This window comes from Dipteris shenzhenensis, chromosome 21 (assembly GCF_047967505.1).
Source record: "Dipteris shenzhenensis isolate YYH24624 ecotype China chromosome 21, Dip_SZ_1.0, whole genome shotgun sequence".
NCBI classification, from domain to species: domain Eukaryota; kingdom Viridiplantae; phylum Streptophyta; class Polypodiopsida; order Gleicheniales; family Dipteridaceae; genus Dipteris; species Dipteris shenzhenensis.
This window is the reverse complement of record NC_141616.1, coordinates 94,122-111,157: the sequence shown is the minus strand read 5'-3', so window position 1 is coordinate 111,157 and position 17,036 is coordinate 94,122.

Genomic DNA, 17,036 nt, shown 5'->3' with positions numbered 1-17,036 from the left:
TAGCAAAAATGATCAACAAACATTTGAAGAAGTGGTAAAGAGTTTCTGAAGGGCAATGAAAGAGGCTTGAACAACATGTAGCATCACTCATTACATGGTAAGAACATTATCTTGTTTTTGTGCATGTTTTTAAAAAAAGAAAACAATACTAGTTTTATATATTCTAATGCCCACTTGCCTATGTATCAAAATAGCATATAATCTAAAATCACCTTCCTTTCTTTGTAAAAAAATACGGATGCCCTACAATTTGGTCCACACAGGGAATGGAGAAATCACAGTACATGGCACAGAATGCATTCTTTAGAGATACACAACATTTTGGAGGAAAACAGAAAGCCAATAGTTTAAAATAAGTCTTTTAGTGGTTCTATCGAGGAATACTACAAAGGCTTCAAGCCAAGAAGAAAGTCAATACATCACAGGTTAAGCTAGCTTTTAGATTGGCTCAAAAGGAAAGAAGGAGGTAGATTTTGGAGAACTCAAATGTAGCACAAAGACATGCTAAGTGGAGACACTCAAAGATATTTGTAAACCACAAATGGGTAGATAGAAGCTAAGTGCTAAATCTTGTTCATTAATAGGTGTCATTTAATGTAATAATTTTTTTTTGCAATGAACAATGACTTGGATCTTTCATTCATAAGAAGTCATTATATGCAACCATTGAAATATTTGAAATGTACTACATATATTTCTATTTCAAAATGTACATTGTTTTTCTCACGAATACACATAAACATAACTAAGACATTCTAAAATGACAGTGTTCTCACAATTCAATTCTATTTCCATCTTGTAAAATATACAATGCCATACAGGTTATCCTTCCAATGGTTTGCCAACTTTGCTTGGAATCCTTCTTGTGACTTTGATTGGAGACCTTTTTTTCTTGAGCTAAGAGCAACCAAACTCTTCTCATCTTGTGCAAGAGTTGTTGTTGTCGTAGTTTGCTCTTCATCTATTTTGTTGGGAAGGGCCACCAAAGAAGGCTCTCGATTCCTTATGAGCTTATGCTTTCCATAACCCTCCAAGGAGAGGGGATCCTTTACATCACAAGCTAATGCCTAGGTAGTATTATGTCAAAAAGTAACCAGCTCTTGAGCCTTGCTTTCTAACATAAAACCCAAAAATAATTAAAGTAGATTGCTTCTCTATTAGAATGATCTTATCAGTTTGCCACGATATAGAATGACCACCCAAAACTTTTGACAAACACTTGAAAAAATAAGTAATAGCAACTCCATTGTTGTTGAACAATTTTCTAAAAATCAATATCTTTGCAGCAGATAGGTCTTTAATATAATGAGAAATGCTTGATAGTTTACCAAGCCCAAAACTTCTACTTCCAACTGCCCTCAGGAGGAATGTGTCATCTTCAACGAACAACTGCCATCCACAAAACACACTCAGATTTAAAATAGACCATTAAATTGCATATCTAAACTTCAAATTCAAGAAAGGTAGGTGCTTTACCTCAATATTCTCATCTTTCTCAAGTATATCATCGTTAAACAAGGAGATACCCATCTCCTCCTTTCCCTCGGAGCTCATACTAATATCCAAGCTTGTTGTGAGGTTCATTCATGCTTGTGTTTCCTGGAAGATTGTCTCATCCACATCTTCATACATTTTGGCTTGGTCAAAACAGATGGACAATTCTTCCAGAGGATTGAATTTGTCCTCCAGCTCTAACAAGGATCGCCATCAATCCTTACTTCCTTGTTGACCCTGCAAGATTGTGAAATAAGGGCAATTGCGTAATCCTCTTTCAAATTGAAAAGGCATTGTATGTCATACAACATGACATACTCTTTTCCCTCAATATTAAAAGAGGGAAGAATGGGCAGAGTGAGGTCAGTGCTTTCAGCCTTAATATCATCCACTAGGACAATATCTCTTAGTTTCTCATTTTTTAAGGCTACTAGATCCAATGCTACAACTGCAAGCTCCTCCTCTTTTGGGTCGATCTTCTCTTCTGCATCTAGTAGATTTGACTTATCTTTTGTTTCCTCTTCCTCATCACTATCCTTTGTGTCCTCAACTAATCCATTAGCATAGTGTACATACATGGCACATGCAAGTGACTCTTCAAGTATCCTGTAATTGCCCTTATGTACAGTGTAGATTCCCTTGTGGCAGTCTTCAAAACTATCCAAGAGCTTGTGCATTTGATACCTAATCCTGTCATTTTCAGCAATGTCCTTGATATGTACAAAAGTCTTATTGTTGACAACTTTAGATCCTTCAACTATTAGCTTCTTGAAGGATTCATACACCTCTCTAAGAAAATCCTTGTGCTGTGCTAGAAGAGATTGCAAATCCATCTCCTTATTAAACATCTCATGGTATTTGTGATATTGCATTTGACATTCAGACTTTTGTAAAAATTCAAAGAGCTACAGTTGGGGTGACTTCTTTTCCTCCTCCTTTCCCTTAGCAACTGCTTGTCCACCTTTGTCATCTAAACCCTTCTCATTGGGATTTTGTCTCTTGACTTCATCATACAAATCCTGAACATGTAGCTAAATGAAACAAAAGCACTCAAAAAGAAATCCTCACTAGGAGATTCTTGCTCCCTTATAGCATAAGCTGACAGGTCAATGGTCTTCCTCACTGGTCTTGATACATCACCTACATCACCTAAATGGTTAGCTCCTCCTCTTTGAAAGTTTGCACATAAACGTGATATGAGGGTGTTTCTAACTAAATACACTGAAATCGCATTTTCTAGCAAATATTTTGTTTATGTAAATACTACTATGTACCCAAAAATTGCATCAATAAAATGCATGGAACTAGGTGTAATAGCAACAAAATTTTCCCATAAATGCAATATGGGTTGTTCCTAAGCTATATATGCTCAAGTCACATTTTCAAGAAAATCCCTTGGCCACAAAGTATTAATCTCTAGGTTTCATATAAAACATCAGGTCTAGACAAATTTAGGTAAATCTTAAAGAAAATGGTCTTAGATCATGTAAAAGATGTCAAAGAAAACCATCCTCTATAGATGATTGATCTCCTCTTTTTCTCTTTCTTACCTGACTAACATTTATTGCATCAAAACTCACTCCCATTACATGCTAAGGAACTCATCTGCAATCCATTTGTTTGTAAATTTGCATTCCCATTACGTGCTGAGGTGTCTCTTACATTTGATGGCTCTTTTAGCTCTTCTCCTCCAATAGTCTCATCAACCTTAGTGGTAACATTAGCACTTCCAGCATTCCCTATCAGAGTTGGATTAACCACTCTTTTCACTTTTTTCTAAACATGATTTGTGTAAAGGAATAACATCAGATGAACTGCATGTAAAAGCTTTAACATCATTGCCAATTCTTAAGAAATGTTGCTTGATGCGAGTAGCACCACTCGCAAACTTGTGTCCACAATATCTATACTATAAGAAAGAGACTAAGAAAGAGACTAAGGCATGCACTTTTTGTATCTCTGTCACATATGACCAAGTCTTTCCACACACCATGCTATTGAAGTTTCATGCAAAAACATAAATGACAAACAAAATATTACTTGTGTATGCAAATGGAACATGATACCTTGAAGATAAGGATTAGGCCATTGGAGGGTCACTAGAATCTATAAGGATTCAGACCAAATCCTCTTGAGATTCCATTAACAAAAAGTGTAGCATGAGTCTTTGCTCAGATCATTGGTGATGAGAGGAGCCGCATTGTGCAGGTTGTTACCCAGGGTCGCTATGCTGATGCTTGTTGATGTGGTTGGTCATCTGTTGGAGAGGTCACATAGTAGAGCTCATAGATGGTTGGCTGCCTACTCAATGATGGTGGTTGGTTGTTGCATAGGAGTTAATTATCTGATTGGAGCTGCTGGATGAATGTGGCCATCTTGTCTATTTGTTGCAGGCTTGGTGCTATTCATTGCTTTGAGTTTGTTGATGAAAGTTTAGTTGTTGGTGAGTTGGTGGACTATCTCATTGAAGGTGCTGGGGATGTAGCTAGTGTTGGAGCATGCTTTCATGGACAATGGTATTGGAGGCATCAGTGGCATGTGTTTCCTATGTGCCTTGAGTAGCTAGGCTGCTAGATGTTGTTGGTCAAGTTTTTGTTGTTGACTTTTTGTTTCCTTGCTATGGTAGGAGCTACCATATCTTTGCTTTGGCTGGAGAGTCAGCTAGCTTGTTGGTTGTCTTGGTTGCATTGCTAGCTCACGATAATCTCCATAGACCCCCATTTGTCCTCCTATGCCTAGCATGGATCATAAAGGTGCTTGGGCCCCTCCCAGCCTGAACTGATTTGACAAAACAGAGCACCGGATTTTGAATCTTGTTCAAGGGATGACAGTGAAGGTGAAATCCATTCACCTTATCTCTTGTCATATGTCAAGGAAGACTTCCCTATCAAGGATTCAAATTTCTTGAAACCTGCCAACTACATAGAATACTTATTTCATTAATTTTGGACTTGTCAATGTACAAATTCATTTTAGTAAATACTTTTGGATTAGTTTATGGATAAAATTTAAGGAAAAACTCACACTTCAAAACACAAATAAAAACATAAAAACAAGGAATTTCTAAGAGTGTTTTCAAGGAAATAAAATCAAATTTATAAAAATGTAACAAGGATAAGCTACACCAAAAGATAAGAAACAGTAGCAAATAAAACTAAAATTATGAAAATTACTGTAGCTTCTTACATAGACTACTGCACAGTATTGAAAAAATCTACTTTATGAAAATATCCTTCCAAAACCAAAATATGACACTACCCTTTTGAAATAAAGAGTTTATTTACTTACACTATCATATTGTACTACTAATGCAAAAACTAAGAAATGTAATTCTTACATTACTCTATATTATAGAAATCCTAGTATAATTTTTCATTTTAATAGATCTTCATTTAAAAGTTTAAGTTTCTAATAACTTTAATAAATAAAAATCATTTAAATCCACGGATAAACTATATATGTGTGCGCATATGCATACATATGTACGTATATATATATATAAGGTCCATGCATAAGATTAATTTACCATGAGAGTCCTCTAAAATCTCCAAGACCTAATAACAGTGTTAATAAACACCTTTCAGAGTTTCAAAACTCTAAAATCTCCAAGAGTTAATAACGGTGCCAATAAACACCATTCAGAGTTTCAAAAAGCAAAAATGGTATAATCTCAAAGAACTTTATAATGGTGCCAATAAACACCTTGATATAGTTACAAAGATTTTTTAAGCAAACACCTTCAAATGACATATCTTGATGGAGGGGGAAAGAGAGGGAAATTTGTTTTTTTAAAAATTAAAATTAAAATTTTTATTTTATTTTATTTTGTTTTGTTTTGTTTTATTTTATTTTGTCTTGTTTTATTTTATTTTATTTTGTTTTGTTTTTGTCATCACCTCTGCACTGCCGATCTCTTGGACAAGGGAGGGAGGAAGGAGAGAAGAAGGGAAAAGAGTGAGAGAGAAGGGAGGAGAATGGGAAGAGAGAGGGAGAGAAGGGAGGAGAAAGGGAAGGAAGAGGGAGAGGTGGAACGAAGTGCAACATGAGGGAGAGGGAGGAAGGGAGGGTACCATGATGGGAGCGAGTGTAGAAGGAAGAGGGAGAGAGGAAGGGAAGAGTAGAGGAGGAAGTAAAAATAAATTTAATTAGATAGGTGGGTGACAAGGAGGAAGGGAAGAGAATGGAGAGGGAAAGAGAGGAAAGAAGAGGGGGAAGGAATGAAGGTAAGGCAAGAGCAAGGGAAGGAGAGAGAGAGAGAGAGAGTCACACTGCCATGATAAATTCTATTTTATTTTATTTATTATTATTTTTTTGGGGTTGTCGCTCATCGTGGCCACGCTGCCGTGACTCTCTCTCCCAGTGTGTGAGTGTGTGTGTGTGTGTCACCATCGCACACTATAGAAGAAAGGGAGGGAGAGAGGAGACGAGAGAGAGAGAGAGAGAGAGAGAGAGGGAGGGAGGGAGGGAGAGACGGGGAAGAAAGACTGCGGGAGAGAAGGGAGGAGAAAGGAGAGGGAGAGGGAGAGGGAGAGGGAGAAGGGAAGGGGAAGGGGAAGGCGAAGGGGAAGGGGTGCGCAACACGAGAGAGAGGGAGAGGGAGCGCAACACAAAGGAAGGGAGAGGGAGATGGAGAGGGAGAGGGAGAGAGGAAGGAAGGGGAACACGATGACAAGGAGGGTGTGATTGAAAAGGGAGAGGGAGAGGTGAGAGTCAATATACTTCCCTCAAGGAATTGAAACTTCCTGCTCTAAAATTCAAACTTCCCTCTGCCATTCCCCCCTTTTGCCCCTTCCCCCCTTCCCCCCTTCCCCATTGCCCATTGCCCAATCCCCCCTTTCCCCCCCTTTCCCCCCTTCCCCTCTCCCCCCTTCCCCCCTTCCCCCTTCCCCCTTCCCCCTTTCCCTCCATTCCTCCCCCTCTCCCCTTTTTCCCCCCTTTTCCCCTCCCATTCCCTCCCCTTTCCCCCCTCCCCCGCCCCTCTCCCCCCTTTTCCCCTCCCCTCCCCTTTTCCTCCCCCTCTCCCTTTCCTCCTCCCCCTTTCCCCCCCCCCCTCTTTCCTCTCCTCCATTCCATTAATTTCCTTTCTTCCCTACCCTCCCCAACATAAATTTTTAAGGGCGAATATTTTCCCAAACTTCCCCCTTCCCCCCCTCTTTCCTCTCCTCCATTCCATTAATTTCCTTTCTTCCATACCCTCCCCAAGATAAAATTTTAAGGACAAATTTAGGAGCTTCTCCAAACTAGTGTGGCTAATCTTTCAATCTTGAAATTTGATAAATTTGCCCAAAAAGTAACATTACTTTATCATATGAGGTCCAAATTTAGCCCTCCAAGTACTCAAATCGATGAGCATAAGCCATCTAAAGTCATATACAGGGTTAGAATTTTCAAATTCCAACTTATTAAAAACCTGTGAATGAAGTTTAATTATACTTAAACCAAATTCATAGGCTAATATTTGTAGCATGGCTATTATTTGTAACTCTACCCCATGCCCTAAATCCTAAACCCTGATCCCTATAGCCTAAACCCAAATTCCTATACCGTAAACACTATTTCCTATAACTTAAACCCTAAAACCTATACCTTAAATCCTAAACCCCATTTTCCCCTTTCCTCCATTCTCCCATTCCCCCCTTCCCCTCCTCCCATTCCCCCTTTCTCTCATTCCCCTCCCCTCCATTCCCCATTCCCCTATTCCCCCTTTTGCTCCATTAAAACGGCATTTATGGTGAGTTTGACCATCCAAAACATATACGATGGGTTCGATAATTTACATGCACCTCAACATAGGTTGGATTCACATGTGTAAAGTATCATGTCCATCAAGTATGAGTGCATTCTTATTACACATCTCAGATAGTTTCTTTTGGTGGTTGTGCATATTACTTGGTAAAAAACGGGGTTTGTGGCAATATTGACCATCTGATGGGCATGATAATTTTTACATGCATCAAAATATGCAAGATTAATGCCTACACACAATATCATGTCCATCGAGTATGTGCGTGCTTGAATAACACACCTCAGATCATGTTTTTTGGTTGGTGGTTGTGCATGAAACTTAGTGAAAAATAGAGTTTGTAGCAAGTTTGACCATCCAAAAGCATATCCAATGGGCACGATACTTGGCACAGGACTCAAAAAAGGTGAAATTGACATGAGTGCAAGGTATCATGTCCATCTGATATGTGCGCACTTGAATAACACATCTCAAATACTATTTTTTGATGGTTGTGCATAATACTTGATGAAAAAATGGATTTGTGCCAGCTTTGACCATGCAAAGCATATCCGATGGGCACGATACTTTGCATGCACCTCAACATAGGTTGGATTGACATGTGTGCAAAGTATCATGCCTATCGGGGGTATGAGTGCATTTAAATACACACGTCAAATACATTTCTTTGGCAATTGTGCATAACATTTGATGAGAAATGGGGTTTGTGGCATGTTTGACCATCCAAAAGATGGACACAATATTTTTCATGCATCTCTAATTATATTAGATTAATATGTGTGCAAAGCATTGTGCCCATCAGATATGAGAGCATTTGAATAATATGCCTCAAATGCTATTTTTTGGTGGTTGTGCATGACACTTGGTGAAAAACATAGTTTGTGGCATGTTTGACCATCCAAAGAAAACCTAACGGGCAAGATATTTGGAACCTGACTCAACATATATTGTATTTATGTGTGCACAAATCGGGTATGAGTGCATTCGAATGACACACCTCAAATACATTTTATGGCAATTGTGGATAACACTTGGTGAAAAATGGGGTTTCTGGCGACTTCGATCATCTAGACAAAATATGATGGGCATGATACTTTGCACACAGATCAACATAGGTTGGATTGAGATGTGCAAAGTATCATACCCATCAGGTGTGTGCATGTTTGAATAACACATCCAAAGCCTGTTTTTGGGTGGTCATGTATGACATTTAGTGAAAAATACAATTTGTGGCAAGGTTTACCATTCAAATCATATCCGATGATGATACTTGGCACAAGACTCAACAAAGGTTAAATTGACATGATTGAAAGGTATCGCACCCATCAGGAATGTGCGCAATTAAATAACACACCTCAAATACTATTTTTTGGCAGTTGTGCATTTTACTTGATGAAAAAGTGGGTTTGTGCCGACTTTGACTATCCAAAGAATATTGGATTGTATTGACATGTGTGAAAAGTATTGTGCCCATTGGGTATGAGGGCATTTGAATGACACATCCGAGATACTATTCTTTGGCAATTGTGCATAACACTTAGTGATAAATGGAAATTTTAGCGTATTTTACGATCCAAAGCATATTTGATGGATACGATATTTTTCATACATCTCTAATTAGGTTAGATTAACACATGTGCAAAGCATCCTGCCCATTGGGTATGAGAGCATTCGAATAATACATCTTAGATACTATTTTTTAGCGCTTGTGCATAACACTTGGTGAAAAATGGAGTTTGTGATACGTTTGACCATCGAAAGCATATCCGATGGAAAGGATATTTAACACGTGCCTCAATATAGATTATATTGATGTGTATGCAAAGTATATCACCCATCAAATATTAGGGCATTCGAATGACACACCTCAAAATACTATTTTTTCCACTGTTGTGCATAGTACCTGGTTAAAAAATGGGATATGTGGCAACTTTGACCATCTAGAGCATATCTAATGTGCACAATACTTGCATATAGATCAACATAGGTTGTATTGATTAACTTGCAAAGTATCATGCCCATCAGATATGTGCACAATTGAATAACACACCCCAAAGTGTGTGTTTTTTACGGTTGTGCATAACACTTGGTGAAAAATGAGGTTTGTGTCGAGTTTGACCATCTAAATCATATCTGATGGACACGATATGTTGCCCAATCCTCAACATCTATTAGATTGACTTGTATCAATAGTATCATACCGATTGGATATGTGTGTTCGAATAACACACCTCAAATACTATTTTTTGACGGTTGTGCATAATACTTGATGGAAAAAGGGATTTGTGAGGACTTTGACTATCTAGAGCATATATGATGGGCATGATAATTTGCACATAGCTCAGAATAGGTTGTATTGATGAACTTGCAAAGTATCGTGGCCATTGGATATGTGTGCATTCGAACAACACACCTCAAAGCATGTTTTTTGGCAGTTGTGCATGACAATTAGTGAAAAATGGAGTTTGTGGTGCGTTTGACCATCCAAAGCATATTCAATAAGCACAATACTTTGCAAATACCTAAAAATAGGTTGGATTGAAATGAATGCAAAGTATTGTCCATCCAATATGTCCGCATTCGAATAGCACACCTTAAACTCTATTTTTTTGTGATTGTGGATAACACTTGATGAAAAAGGTGATTTGTGATGACTTTGACCATCCAAAACATATCCAATGGGCATAATGCTTTGCACAAAACTCAAAATAGATTGTATTGATGCACATGAAAAGTATTGTACCCATAGGGTATGAAAGCATTTGAATAATACACCTCAAATACTATTCTTTTTGGTAGTTGTGCATAACACTTGGTAGAAAATGGGGTTTGTGATGCGTTTAATGATCTAATGCATATCCGATTTCAAGATATTTTGCATGCACCTCAAAATAGGTTTTATTTTTACTTGTGCAAAGCATAGTACCCTTTGGGTATGAGCACATTTGAATAATATACCTCATGTACTATTTCTTAGCGGTTGTGCATAACACTTCGTGAAAAGAGGTGTTTGTGACATGTCTTAGATACTATTTTTTTACGGTTGTGCATAACACTTGGTGAAAAATGGGGTTTGTGGTGACTTTGACCATCTAGAGCATATTTGATGGGCATAACACTTTGCAGCCAGCTCAAAATAGATTATATTTATACATGTGCAAAGTATCATGCCTATTGGGTATGTGCATGTTCGAATAACACACCTTAGAGCATGTTTTTTGGCGATTGTTCATAACACTTGGTGAAAAATGGGGTTTGTGGCAAGTTTAACCATCCAAAGCATATTCGATGGGTAGGATACTTTGTACATGCCTCAACATAGGTTGGATTGACATAAGTGAAGATTATCATGTCCATCGAGCTTATGCATGTATGAATAACACACCTCAATAATATTTTTTGACGATTGTGCATAACACTTGATGGAAAATGGGATTTGTGGTGACTTTGACCATCCAAAGCATATACAATGGGTATGATAATTTGTACATGCATTAACATAGGTTGGATTCATGCGTGTAGAAAGTATCATGCCCATCGGTTATGTGCACGTTTGAATGACACCTCAAATACTATTTTTTGATGGTTAAAAGCATATTCGATGCATATGATACTTTGAACATGCCTTAACATAGATTTGATTGACACATGTGCAAAGGATCGTGTCCATCGGTTATGTGCACGGTCAAATAACACACATCAAATACCATTTTTTGGCTTAAGGTTTAGGATATAGGGTATAGGGTTTAGGATTTAAGGTATAGGTTTCAGGGTTTAAGTTATAGGAAATAGTGTTTACGGTATAGGAATTTGGGTTTAGGCTATAGGGATCAGGGTTTAGGATTTAGGGTATGGGGTAGAGTTACAAATATTAGCCTGTGAATTTGGTTTAAATATAATTAAACTTCATTCACAGGTTTTTAATAAGCTAAAATTTGAAAGTTATAACCCCCGCCCTCCCTCTCCCTCCCGCTGCCCCCACGCCCCCTTCTCCTCCCCCGCCCCCTCTTTCCCCCCCCTCCTCCCTCCCCTCCCCGCCCCCTCCCTCCCCCGCCCCTTCCCCCACACTTCCTTTAACCCCCCCGCCCTCGCCCTTCCTATCCTGCTCCCTCCCCTCCTCTTCCCCGCCCACCTTCTCCCTCCCCGCCTTCAGCCCCCTTCCTCCCTCCTAACCCGCCCCCTCCCTCTCTCCTAAACCCCCCCTCTTTTTCTCTCTATCGCCTACCCTCTCCTTCCCCATCAGCCCTCTCCCTTCTATCCTATCTAAGCTCCCCTCCACTTCTCCTCTCCGTCCCTCCCCTTCTCTCCTACCCTCTCCTTTTCTCCTTCTTCCTACGCCTGTTTCAGGGCATCTTGGGTAGTGGTTTCATGGACAGAGCTTTAATAGTGTTGGAATCGGCCTTTTCACTTTGATTGGTGAATGGATCCCCATTCATCCAATCTCCATCCACTTCCACTGGCATCACTCTTGGACTACCAAGAGCAGCAGGGCGGCATGCTTCGCACACCCCAGTTTTTCAGCACCCTATTGCCCCTGGTGGTCATGGGGTTTAGGGTTTAGGGTTTAGGCAGGCCAGGTATGAGATCCTAGGATGATACCTAGAGGAAGGGAAAATAGGAAGCTAGGAGCAAAAGCATGAATGAAACAAACATAAATCGGATATGGAGTAATGGGAGAGGTGTGATACATGCGAGAAGAAGGGCTAGAAGCATAAAATAACTTGTAGGTTATGCGAAAGGGGATGTCTGCAGAAAGAAGCAAGAAATATGGAGAAGGCGTGTAAAACAAAGAAGAGAGGCAAGGAGACTTGGAAGCTTGAATGTATTAGGAGCAAGAGGATACAAGCTTGGAAGATAGACTGAAGGCTCAAGCAGACTCTGCCTCGCAAATGAGCCATAGAAGCCATTATATAGGGGAGAGTGAGTGGCTTCCAAGTGGCTATCAGTATCCCATGTGGTAGGTAGCACCTTTTGAGCTAGAGTGCACTAACTTAGTGGAGTACCATAGGGTGACAAGACATAAAGGTGAAGGTCTTACCTAGGACTTCAGGCAGTGTCTAATCACTAGAGAATCCTAAGACATAAAGGTGAAGGTCTTACCTAGGACGTCAGGCAGTGTCTAAACACCAGAGAATCTTAGTACATTGATAAGACATAAAGGTGAAGGTCTTACCTGGGACTATAGGCAGTGTCACTGGAGAATATATATATATATATATTACAAGAATCATGATGAAGGTCTTATCTTTTCAAAGACAGTGTCTAATCATCATGACCATTGTTTGTGGGCAGGAGTAATCCATGATTGTGTTGGGCCCAATAAAGAGCACCTTCTCTTAAAAGCATATTTGGGATAGAGTTGGTACTCCCTTTTTTCCATTCGACCGAGAAGTCGTACATTGTGAAGAGTTCTTGCCAACAAGCAAGACATCCTCGGCCGATCTGCTTATCAATCCATTGGGTGCATAAAGTTTTGAAATTTTGGTTATCCGTTCGGACTGTAAACTCCTTGTTCAGGATGAAAAGATCCAACTTCTGGATAGCACGTTTTATAGCAAGGATCTCTTTTTTAATTGAATGATAATTGAGTTTGGCACCTTGAAACATGCCTGAACGGAATGCGCAAATTACCTCTTACGAAGGAGTTTTCTCTATTAGAATGGCACCCCAAAATTGATCAAAGGCATCGGTTTCGATGATGAGGATGGCGTTCGGAGAGGAGATTGTGAGACTGGGTAATTGTTTCACTTCTCCTTGATATGCTGGACAGCAGTAGTGGAGCTGATAGCGGTCTTTGGTGAGCTGTTCATAGAAAGGAGAAATATGGTTTAAACAACCAAGAAAGCGTTGCAATTATGTTCGGTTCCTGATTTCATCAGGGATGGTAAGGAGGGCCTTTAAAACATGATCTTGCATCCGTAGCACTCCTTTATAGATTTGGACACCTAGGAAGTCGATGGTTGGTTGGCCAACCATAATTTTCTTTGCTGATAGAGCCAACCCTTTAGATTTAAGGAGATCATATACAACCTGTAGATGCTTCAAATGGGAAGCTTCATCTTTGCTATACACTAGAATATCATCTATACATATAAGAAAAATGAATGGTATGGACTGAAAATGGAGCCCATAAATTTTTGGAATTCTACGGGGGCAGTCTTTAGGCCAAAGGGTAAGACATTCCATTCATAGAAACCTTGAGGAACTATGAAACCAATTTTATGTCAGTCAGAAGGAAGAAGCCCAACTTGCCAAAACCTAGCTTTCAAATCAGTTTTTGAAAATACCTTGGCACCAGTGATCTTTTGCATCAAATATTCCTTGTTGGGAATGGGGTGAGAAAGAGATATCAAACATTTGTTAAGTGGTTTATAATTGATGACTAATCTCTTTTTGCCGTGCTTCTGCTTAGAATGTTTATTCACATAGAAAGCCGCAACTGCCCATTCGGACTTGGATTCGGAAATGAGGCCCATCTCAAGGAGTTTTGAAATCTCCTGATTGCATAGGAGGCAATCTTTCTAGGTGAAGCCGTAAGGGCTCTCTTTGTAGGGCTTAGACCCTTCCCTCAGTGGGAGAGCAACCTAGTGCTGAAATACCTATTTGAAAGCTAGTGGTGACTCACTACTGTAATTTGATACAAACTTGTCGTGCATTTGCTGTAGTGAGTAGCACATATACAAAGTGTGGGCACTTCGCCGCATGCTTTTTTGTTGATCAGCTTGAATTAATCCTTGAATATAATCATCAAGCTCTGTTTCGGACAATGGAGCTTGAGCATCAAGCCTTGGACTGAATTCAGCTGTAGCTGGCAGAGGAGAGGCTAAAGGAGTCTCCATAAATTCTACAGGTGGATCACAAAAGGGAGAAGAGGCTGGTGTATAATTATTTACAATTCCTAAATCATCTTTAAATGGCTTTAATACCTTTTTGAGCTTCTCATGTGCAGGAACATGGAAAAGGCTTTCACCAATTGTAAGAGCCATCTGATCTATTGAAAGACCAAAGGGCAAATGTCTATTGAGGAATCTGTTCCAATAACAATATCCACACCTTGTGATTCAAGTTGATAGAAATCAATCTCAGTGGTGTGGTTCTGAATAGAAATTGGGATGCGAGAGGCTAACAATTTGCAAGCGACTATTCCACCACCCATCGTAGAACCCTTCATTTGGTCATGAGAAGCTAAGGGTTCCTAGCAATAGGTAGGAAGAGCATGATATTTACATATGTTAAACCCTGACCCTGTATCTACAAGGGCAATAAGAGAATAAGGGACAACACCTGGAGGTTTGAGCAAAATTTGGATAAGCCATGTTTTCAGGGGGCTTGGGGTTTAGGGTTGCTGAAAAAAATCATGGAAGGAAAAGACAGATGGACGGTTCTCAGAAGTGGAGGTATATAGAGAACATTGGGACATATGCTCACTGACTTTTCTATCAAGTGACTCAATAGAACTTTGCAGTTTTTGGAAATTATCTGTGATTAGTTTGAGATGGGTTTTAAGGCCATCAATACTAATGCTAAGGCTTTCAAATTGCACAAAACAGGTGTTAGAGTTAGCTCAAATGTCCACCTCTCATGTAACCCACCAATATTCTGTGTACCCAATGTTGTAAGGCCCCCATATGAGGAGAAGCCATGATGGGTATCAGATATTGGGAGGGATCCCCAGTTTAGACACTGGAAGGGGTCTTAGAGTAGACCAGATGGTTATGAGACGGCTTAGGAGCCAAGAGTAGATACCCGTCTGCACAAAGGGGGGGTTCGGGGGGGCGATAGCCCCCCCGATAGCAGGGGGTCCGGGGGGCGCAGGCCCCCGGTGGGGGTCTGGGGGCAAAGCCCCCAGCGGCAGGGTCCGGGGGCTGCCGGTAGCCCCAGGCCTGACGTATGACCTATGCGCGATCCTTCATCTGCCCGACGGCATGTTTTCTGAAGGGTCGGTTGGTCTTCCAGGCCGACTGTCTATTAGGCCGACTGCCTATTACAGGGCCGACCGTCAACCACTTACACTATATAAGTGGCCACCCCCTATCATCAGATCACCAGTTCTTCACGCTCATAGTCCTCCGTCCAGCATCTGTCTAGATCACCATCGAAGCTCTGTCTGTAGAGCGCATGGGTGGACAGCCAACCATCAGTTGTATCAGCAGTTTGGTATATCAGAATTTTTTGTATTCTCTCCAGCTTTCCATCGTGTACTTGCGTTTTTTTGTTATCTTCCGCTGCGTACTATTTTCTTACATGGTATTAGAGCTCAGGCTATCTGAGTAACGACTTTATTGCAAGTTCAACGAGCTTTGTTAGCAAAGGCTACTAGGAGTGATGGCTGCACCAACCCCGTTGCGAATTCGTCCACCTGCCTTCAATGAAGGCAAGCTCGATGGGACGAATTATACTTTGTGGAAATTCAAGATCAGCGCGATCTTGGATTCATATGAGCTTCTGGATACTGTTCTGGGATTGGATCCAGAACCGGTTGGATCACCGAATCCAAACAACCCCAACGTCATAACGCCACCGAATGCAGATCTTCTTCGCACATGGAAACGAAGGAACGCAGATGCACTCTGCGCTCTTGTTACCAGTTCAAGTGATTCTGTTTTGACTCTGATTCAGCATACAGACAAGGCAAGTGAGGCTTGGAACATACTGAAAGGTCAGTATGAAACGCGGAATCAGACCAGAATTCAAAATCTGGAGAATATGCTTGCTGCAGAGAGGTGCTCTGATGGAGAATCAGCTGAGACATTCATCACACGGATCAAGAATCTACGTGATCAGATGGCGGCAGTTGGGATTACAAAGACCAGCGAAGAGTTGGCCAGAAGGTGCATTCGGATCCTTCCACAAAAGTACGATGCGTTGGTCACGACACTCAACACGCAGGTAAGAAATCCACCCCTCACATTTGAAGAGTTCAGCGCGATGCTTCTAGAGGAGGAGATGCGAATGAAGACCCGCGATGGCGGAAGTGATGCAGCATTCTCAACCACATCCAAAGGGAAGGGTGGAGAGAAGAAGAATGGTAAGAAGAAGAAGTTTTCAGGTAAGTGCCACTACTGCAACAAAAGCGGTCACATGATCAAGGATTGCAGAAAGAAGCAGCAGGACGAAAAGAATGGCACTACACAGTCTTCTTCGAAAGGCAAGGAATCTGCCAACACAGTTGAGACTGAGTTGGAGCTATGGGTTGCAATTGAAGAAATATGCTCCTCAACAGAAGTTTCAACAACGAATGATTCGTGGCTCCTTGATAGTGGAGCATCCCGTCACATGACCAGAAAGAAGGACTGGTATAGCTCTTTCAAGCCTCTACAAGAGCCCATGAACGTGACGGTCGGTAATAATGCAAAATGCCCTGTGGAAGGTACAGGTACTATCTCTCTTTCCATTCAAGAGGGTGAAACTAAAGAGCTTTCTGATGTATTACTAGTTCCTCAGCTAAAGAAGAACTTGCTTTCGGTTGCTGCGATAACTGATCGCAACTTGGAGGTGCGTTTCAAGAGGACCGGAGCAGAAATCCTTAATGCAGCGGGCAAGGTGGTCGGCAAGGCAGTAAGGAAGAACAATCTCTACGAGCTGACGGCACTAACAGTCTCTTCAGGAGTGGGCATCAGTAAGGTATGGCATGAAAGATTTGGTCATCTTAGTTATCCTATTCTTTTGGAAATGCAGAAAACAGGGATGGTTGCACACTTGCCTGCACTCTCAAAGGTGCAGGAACCTTGTGAAGCTTGTATGATGGGCAAGCAACAAAGGAAGGCTTTTCCACATGAGAGCGGCTATCGGGCAAAGG